The 9219-nt window shown below is 35.9% G+C and overlaps 1 pseudogene; it reads left to right on the forward strand.

The window, feature by feature from the left end:
* The first annotated feature begins 5750 nt into the window (after nt 1-5750).
* Nucleotides 5751-8053, forward strand: LOC106308595 (annotated as a pseudogene).
* The last annotated feature ends 1166 nt before the right edge of the window (nt 8054-9219 follow it).

The following is a 9219-nucleotide window of genomic DNA, read 5'->3' on the forward strand; positions in this document are numbered from 1 at the left end:
GTGGTTAAGTATAGCCACGGTTTAATCAACATATCAGTGGCTATTTTAAAACCAAAAAAACAAAAAAAAACAGAAATGAAAACAGAACAAAATAATTTTTATTAATAAAATACAAAATCTGTATATAAATTTACATTAATATGTTTCCGTTACACCATCCCACCACCGTCGCACAACCACCCCACCGCCGCACGACCACCCCACCACTTCTATTTCCCGTTTCATCATCTTCTCCCACAACAACTTCTCCTTCCTATTTCATCGTCGGTTCCTCACAGGAGATCGGACCTGCTCGCCTCCATATGGCGAGCGGGACGATCCAAAGTCAAGCTCGCCATATGGCGAGCGGGGATATCCAATCCGGCCTATTACGACAGCCAAGCTTCCTTTCTTCGGGTCTCGAGTGAACCATCTCTTTTTTCGTCTCGATTGGAGTTATAGTTGAGACTTTGCGATAAAAACCGTGAAGACTAGTTTTCTCGTATCTGTTCGAATCAATCATATAAAACGTGAACAGTTAACTAAGCACCAAAGTTGCCTCAACTATACGATTAATTTAAGTTATTTCGTAAAACTGACGTCGTATCGAAAGAGATTTCTTAGAAAATCGTAAAACTGCTTAAGTCGGAAAACGACCCGAAAAGGCCTAAAAAGCTGGAAGATGACGATGATGGCGCGAGCAGGTCCAAGATTCGGCGAGGAAAAAGCTGGAAGAAAAAGCTAAGACTAAGATAGAAAAGATCTGGTAGTGATTGCAGCTCTCGAAGTCGCCAAGCATTCTCTGGTTCAAGCTACGAGCCTTTGCCATCATCGAAGGAATCAGAAGTTGAAAGGCTGTCATCTCCGTCGTAGTCGCTGGCGTAATCTTCTCCAGTTAACTCCTTGTGTATGCGCTTGTAATAGCTGCAAAAAAGAACAAACGATATCAGGATCATGATATTGAACACTTGTAATCTCATTGATTATATAGTGAATTGCAAGCTGAGCTAGCTCTGGTGAGTATAGCGACTTCTCCACGTTGAACATTTCTCGTGTGTTGATTCGTTTTTGATTGCGTTTTCACTTGTCAAGATCGAGATCAGATAAATCAACTTAATCAAGCCGAAGCTTAAGTCGGAGCTATAGTCTATAACTCGGATCGATATCTTTACAGTTTTGTTTGTGTTTTTTTAATTTCGTTGTTATTTTTAAATAGTATTTGGGTATGAATGGTGACCAGGGAACGACGAGGAATAATGTATTCCCTAACGTTCCTAAAAAAAATTACCATTCACAAGGAATAATAATTTCCTCTCATTCCCTTTCATTCCCTTTTTTGTAGAGAATTAAATAACAAAATTATTCCTTGTCAAATTTGATAAGGAATAACCATTCCTTTTCATTCCTGGTATTTTATTCCCGTACATTTCTTTTTTATTCGTTCCTCTTGTTTCCCGGATGGTCACCAGTCGGACCCTTTGACTATTTGTGACGTGGAATGTGTGAAATCACGTTTAATATAATGGGCATATTTTTGCTAATGGGCATATTTTTGCTATTTGGTCGTTGTAGAACAAATGGGCCACATTGAATAACTCTCAACCCAATATCCAAAGACCTGCACACGATTAGTCGGTTAGTTTATACAAATACTAATGCACTTAGGAAGTTTGTTATAACACTATAGAAACTAGGAACTTTAATCAGGGTTTATAAATAAGACCCGAGAGTCCGATAGATCATTAATTCGATTAAGAGCAATAGAAATTTAGGGAACGAGAGATAGAGAACAAAAGTTGTGACTCAGCTTTCAAAATATTGTAATTAATATTGGTTTGGATTCTAATATGAGAGAAATATACATTTTGGTGAAAAGTATATTCTAAAGTTTAAAATTTAAAGTCAAAGTTAAATCCTTACAAGTGGTATAAGAGTAATCCACATTTGATTGCATATGCTTTTAAGGAATGACTACAACAGAGATCGATGTGGATAGATTGGATGGGACATGAGATTTTTCGCTATGAAAAGTTGGGATGATGGCTCACTTTGATGTCCTAACGCTACAAAGAAGGAGATGCTGCCTTGAAGAACATCGTAACTAATGAGACACTTCTAATGGATTCACCGGTCACCAAGGAAGAATGAGATGCTGCCTTGAAGGATACAGAGAAGGAAGTGACATGAACAATCCCGACTATTGATCCTGTAAAGCTAGAGAAATCGGAGAAAGCGAAAGATTTCATTGTCATGAACGTAGGAAACAAATTCTTAAGAAAAATCAGTCATTTTGTGATACAACTGTTGCGATGTGGACAGCTCTTAACACGTTATACACATAGACATCTTTGACGAATCATATCTATTTGCAACACATGTATTATACGTTCAAGATGAACGATTCCAAGGGCATAGACACAAACGTAGATAAATTCCTAAAGCTTGTAGCAGACTTAAAATAACTTGAAAGTGGAGGTTGCTGAAGAAGTTTAAGCTATATTGGTACTAAACTCAATGCTGCAATGGTATGACTAACTCTAGGAAATTCTCAAATACGATCTTCTTCTCTTGCCTAGGCGATTTCCGGCTCTCGGGCCGTGTTTTCCTCTACCTCCGGGTATAATGAAAATTTTCTAATAAAAGAAAATCTTCCAATATTTCAGGATATTGAAAAATCTAACCTAATTTTCGACTAATGACAACATATAAAAGGTGATTCCAAATCTTATAACATAGGATTGACTATTCAAGGCTTCAATTATAGAGTTAGGTTGCTATAACTGGATTTCTGAATGGATATGTTGTAGTTCGACTCTCTTGATCAATATTTGATCCTTGAATCTTGTCTTTTACTACTTAACTTCTGTTTATCTGCATAAATTTATCCTAACAAGTGTTTTAATTTTTTTTTTTTTTAAGTATAAAATTATATGAGTTTCTAAAAACAATAGCAGTGTTGACAACATAACCTAATTTTCACTCTGTGTGATTTGCTTATTCAAAAAATTGTTTGCGAGTTGTGTAACATCAATCTATACTATTATTTATGAAGTGATTTAGCTTATTTGCCATGATTTCCATGATTTTAGTTAATTTTGCTTATTTGTCATGTTTTAATTAGGTTTAAGCTGAGTCATTAATTTATTAATAGTTTAGTTGAGTCCATAATTTATTAATTTAAATAATATAACTATAAAATATGTAATTAGATATATAATTATTTTGATTTTGCTTATTTGTCATGTACCATGATTTTAGTCAATTTTGCTTATTTGTCATGTTTCTATAAGGTTTTAGCTTAGTCATTGATTTATTAATAATTTTTAGCTGAATCACTAATTTATTAATTTAAAAAATATCCATAATGAATTTTATATATAATTAAAAAGGAATTTTGATTTAATATTATTTAAATATATATGTTATATTAAAATTCTTATTTTCTTATTTGTCATATTTTATTAGGTTTTAAGCTTTTATATAGGCCACTTATTTATTATTAGTTTTTAACTGAGTATTTATTAATTTTCACAAAACCCGTAATGAATTTTATATATAATAGAACACGCATTTTATTTTAATAGTATTAAATTTATATGTTATATTAAATAATTAATTATAAACGAATATACTTATTTTGTGAAAATATATTTAAAAATTAAGAAAATTCTTATATATATTGTGTTGCTATCTGAAAACAATATTTTTTATTATAAAGTTAAAAAACTAAGATATAAAACAATTTATAATTAAATATTAGTCAAACAAAAATATTTATATAAAGATATTTTCTAAACTATTTTTAATATATGAGTGTTTTAAAAATTTTAACACAATAATAAGTACATAGTTTGATGAAAGTTTTTTGACATATATAAATAATTTGATGTTTGATTTAACTATTTAAAATCATAAATAATAACTTAACTTGTGACTAAGTTCGAAACAAATTTTCTTCCTTTTACTCTAAACCAATTTAAGTTTAATCCGTGAAACACTGTAGGTTCAGTTGGTGACCACTAGAAGAATGAAAAAAATGAAAAAAATAAAAAATAAAATTTCATTTAAGGAATTGAAAAAATAAAAAAAAATGAATTTTTGTTCAATTTGTTACTTATAAAATTTGCTTACGGAATTTTTTTCTTATAAATTCATTCCTCCATGGAGAATTTAGAAGAAAAAAATGTGGGGAATTTAGAAGAAAAAAGTGGGACCTACCTTTCACTAATTTGACTAAAATTTCAACATAATTGGTATAAATTCTGAGGAACAAAGAATTCACCATAATTTTTTCTTTCAACATATTCACCAATTAGAGTTTTATAATGCCGATTTTTGGATTAATAAGACATGAAATAATAAGTAGTCGTAAGATGATTATGCCCGTACATGCGGGCAAAACACCTAGTGTAATACTTCCTCCGTTCCTAAAAGATAGACTTTTTAGTATTTTCACACATATTAAGAAAACACATTAAACTACCATAATAAATGTATCGTTTTCTGTAATTTTCATTTTTCAATAACTTTTAACCAATAGTAATTCAATAAAGACAATTAATTTTCTTGAAGTTTACAATTTTTTCATAGAAAACAAAAAAAAATACATCTTTCTGAAACAAACGTTTTTTCTAGAAAGTCTATCATTAAGAAACGGAAGGAGTATTATTCATTTATTAGAAGGAAGAATGGGTATACAACAATTATTTGCGAGTTGTGTTTCAAAAAAGAGGAAAGAATGGGTAACCGTGCCACGCAGGCCACTATAAAACTGAGCGCAAGAGCCAATAACAAAGTGACACGCGAACAAAAAGGCGAAACGTCTATTACCGTAATTGGCAAACTGTTCATATGTTTCCCGTCGTCCCTCCACTGCACCATCGGTTACTTCTTCTCCCCGGCATGCAGTGGTGCCTCAGTCTCGGTCTTTGAATCAAGTATGGGAGCTCATACTCAAGTACGGAAACTCAGCAGGTAAACAACCATGGAATGGTCAGGATGATGACGATGACGATATTCCTGAATGGCAACCTCAAGTCTCAGGCCACCAGATTCAACCTCCACCACCTCCTGGTCCTCCATTTCATAGCAGAGCCATGGCCAGACCACAAGGACAACATGGTGCTGGACCATCAGATGGATGGAGACCCAATCAAAACGCACCTAGGCAACAACAACAGTACAGTGCACGTAGGAACAGAGGATTTTGATTCAACATAATTGGTATAAATTTTGAGGAACAAAGAATTCACCATAATTTTTTCTTTCAACATATTCACCAATTAGAGTTTTATAATGCCAATTTTTGGATTAATAAGACATTAAATAATAAGTATTCATAAGATGATTATGCCCGTACATGCGGGCAAAACACCTAGTGTAATATTATTCATTCATTAGAAGGAAGAATGGGTATACAACAATTATTTGCGAGTTGTGTTTCAAAAAAAAAGGAAAGAATGGGTAACCGTGCCACACAGGTCACTATAAAACAGAGCGCAAGAACCAATAACAAAGTGACACGCAAACAAAAAGGTGAAACGTCTATTACCGTAATTGGCAAACTGTTCATATGTTTCCCGTCGCCTCCTCTCTCTTTCACCTTCCTCAAATCGTTTAAAAAATTCCCAAAGATTTCTCTCCATCACGCTCTGAGCTTCGAGAGACTTCATATATCTTCACGGAGATCAAACATCCGAAAGCAAACTTCTATAACGCTCCTTGGCTTTCTCAATTGCTAGAAACCCTAGCTTCGGACTACAAAAATCGCAATGGATAGTGGTAACAGAAGCAGCACTATCGACGGAGCTTAAAGTGGAGGAGGATCTGTAGCAATGGAATCAAAGGAGATCCCTAAGCGGTAGCCTGTGGCGGTTCTAAGTGCAAACGCGCCTCCTCCGTTCCTCAGCAAGACCTATGACATGATTGACGATCCAGCCACCGATCCGATTGTCTCGTGGAGCTCTAACAACAACAGTTTCGTCGTATGGGACCCACCACAGTTCGAACAACATCTTCTCCCCAAGAACTTCAAGCACAATAAATTCTCCAGCTTACCTACGTAAGTTTGTACAATGGCTAACTTATATCATCTAGTGGTTGCCATATTTATTGAACCATGGAGAATGGTTAGTTGGCTTTTTTTAGCCTACTTTTATTCCTTCATTCTCTTATTGATATCTTGTGATTGCTTAGATAGCAAATTTCAATGGGGCTTTCTTGTTCGGACAATTAGGAATAAACAACTGGACCTGTTTGTTTGGACAATGGACATCAGCCAGGTAATGTGCAAAACAGTTTTGCAACTGATACGAGTCTATCAGATTTTCATGGAATGCCAATTCTTGGGGTAGTTGAAGCTTACAAAGTTAGTGGGATTAGAATAGCGGAATGAAGTCTCTTTGTCCCTACTCTGGTTTAACCGTTAGTGATTGGATTAGTGTTACTGCTTCAAACTTTCAGATTTTTTCCGTCCAGTTAATGTTTGATCTTGGAGATGTGTATCCTTTGATGTCTTTGCGTTTTTTGCTTGACTTCATGCTCCTAGGCTTAGTAATAGTCTACATAGTTATTAAATCTATCTTGATTTTCTCAGCATTATAAACGAGAAGGAAGAAGGAAATTCGAAAAAAAAGAAAGAAAGCAAGTTTAATGTTGATCATGACCTGAGTTCAAGGTTATGGACTTCTGTTTTACTATGTATCATCCTGTTGTAAATGAGTCAAGGTTTAATGAACGGAGCACGTCTCTCAAATCCTTAAAGGCCAATGTGAATAGGTGGCAGTTAGGCTTTGTGTTTACCTTGTTGTTGGATTTGTACTTCTTAGTGTTAACTTATTGGATGACTTCTTTCTTAGTTATTTGATAGAATCCATTTTCTTGAAACAGGGTTTCCGGAAGGTTGACTCAGATAGATGGGAATTTGCGAACGAAGGTTTCTTAAGAGGCCAGAAGCATTTGCTGAAGACAATAACCCGGCGAAAATCTGCCCATGCCCATGGACATGGACAGCAGCACTCGAACGGACAAAACCCATCGGTTAGTTCATGTGTTGAAGTTGGCAAATTTGGTCTTGAAGAAGAAGTGGAAAGGCTTAAAAGAGATAAGAACGTCCTTATGCAAGAACTCGTCAGATTAAGACAACAGCAACAATCCACTGATAACAACCTTCAAACGATGGTTCAGCGTCTCCAGGGCATGGAGAATCGGCAACAACAGCTAATGTCATTCCTTGCAAAGGCAGTACAAAGCCCCCATTTTTCTATCTCAGTTCTTACAGCAGCAAAACCAGCAAAGCGAGAGTAGTAGGCGAATCAGTGATAACAGTAAGAAGCGGAGATTCAAGCGAGATGGCATCGTCAGTAGTAAGGATTCTGCTTCTCCTGATGGACAGATAGTGAAATATCAACCTCCAATGCACGAGCAAGCAAAGGCAATGCTCAAACAGCTTATGAAGATGGAACCTCACAAAACCGGAGATGATGGTTTCCTTCTAGGTGACGGTACCACTACTACGGAAGAGATGGCGATATCATCAAACAACGTATCCGGTATAACTCTTCAGGAAATGCCAACAGCTTCTGATATACAATCATCATCACTAACTGGAGCTACTCCTGAAAATGTTACGGTAGCTGAGTCTCCAACACCTGAGGAAGCAATTCCTTCACCTGATGATCTATCTCTAGCCGAATTTGCTTCTATACTACCAGAGAAGAGCACTGAGATGCCTTCAGGGAATTTCATGGAACCAAACATTGAAGATTTTAGTTCTTTCCTAGATTCAGATCTGTTCATCGATGGTGATTTGCCCTTTGACATTGACGATATTCCGAGGGATCCTGATTTAGAACCTTCAGTTGATAAATACGCTTCACTCCTTGAAGACATTCTCATGTCAAGCCCTCTTCCAGGTGATATGAATGTAACACCTGTGGATCTTAGACACAAAGACAATGAGACACAGCAGAAATAAAATGGAGGGGACGAAACTAAACATATGGATAATCTGACTCAACAAATGGGTCGCCTCTTGCCTGAAACCGTAGATCTCTCAAGGTAATCAAGATATTTTCAGTAGTAATCAATCAGTCAAAAACTCTTATCAAATATCTTCATAATGTTTGTTTTATTCTGGCGAACTCCCTGATTTGGAAGTTTTGAAAAAGTCTTTTGAGGTAACACCACCTACTCTGTTCCCTAAGAGCAGCATATTCATTTCACTCGCATCATTTTTGTTCTTCTTTCTGATGTCAAACCTGTATAACTTTCTTACAACTCGTCTTTTACACATTCTATAAAAGTGTGGTGGATCTGTGTCCAATTTTCAATCGTTTATTGAATTTTTCGCCAGTCGGTTAGACGAACTACATGAACTAATGAGGTCAACGGAATGTGTAATTTGTTCAATTGTTTGCCATTTTTAGTCCGTCAAATATACAGACAAATAATATACGTCCAAATCTATTAAATTTATATTACTAACCCAAATTCTTATTATCTTTTTATTAACAACTGAATTTGAAATAATTATTCAAAAAAATACTGAAAATCAAATTGAAAACATAATATGCAGACATCTCTCTAGAACAAAATAAAAAATTTTGCGAGACAGATCAGCTATCTCTCTTTTACAAAAGGATGAAGAAGAAGCTCTTCCATTGTGCTCTTTTCCTCCGATTTTTCTCCAAACAACTTGTTTGGGTCAAAATTAGTCCTATTGAAATCAACGGCTAAAATGACATGAGAATCGTATTAGTCACGTGAATTACCCAGAAATGTCCAGATAACAATTCTGCATAAGCTGTGTCTGTGTCGTGACTACTTGAACAAAGACGTACGTAGAACAAATTCTGCATATTTCTTCCCGGAAAGACAATTGGCCGTGTTCGTTTACATGTCGCGCGACCTGCGACCTGCGAGTGATCGCAGGTCACAAGTTGTTGTTCGTTTTGCTGTCGCGTAACATGCGACCTGCGATTGGTCGCAAGTCGCAGGTTGTTGTTCGTTTTGATGTCGCGCGACTGATCGCGCGACCAGTCGCGGGTTCCCATTTAAGTCGCCCGAAAAAACAGCGACTAAAAATTAAGAAAATTTTGATCGCGCGACTGGTCGCAGGTCGCAGATCGCAGGTCGCGCGACACGTAAACGAACATAGTTTTAGTCGCAGGTCGCAGGTTTAGTCGCAGGTCGCAAGTCGCAAGTCGCGCGACACGTAAACGAACGTAATCTTAGTCGCAG

This window comes from Brassica oleracea, chromosome C8 (genome assembly GCF_000695525.1).
Source record: "Brassica oleracea var. oleracea cultivar TO1000 chromosome C8, BOL, whole genome shotgun sequence".
Classification (NCBI taxonomy): domain Eukaryota; kingdom Viridiplantae; phylum Streptophyta; class Magnoliopsida; order Brassicales; family Brassicaceae; genus Brassica; species Brassica oleracea.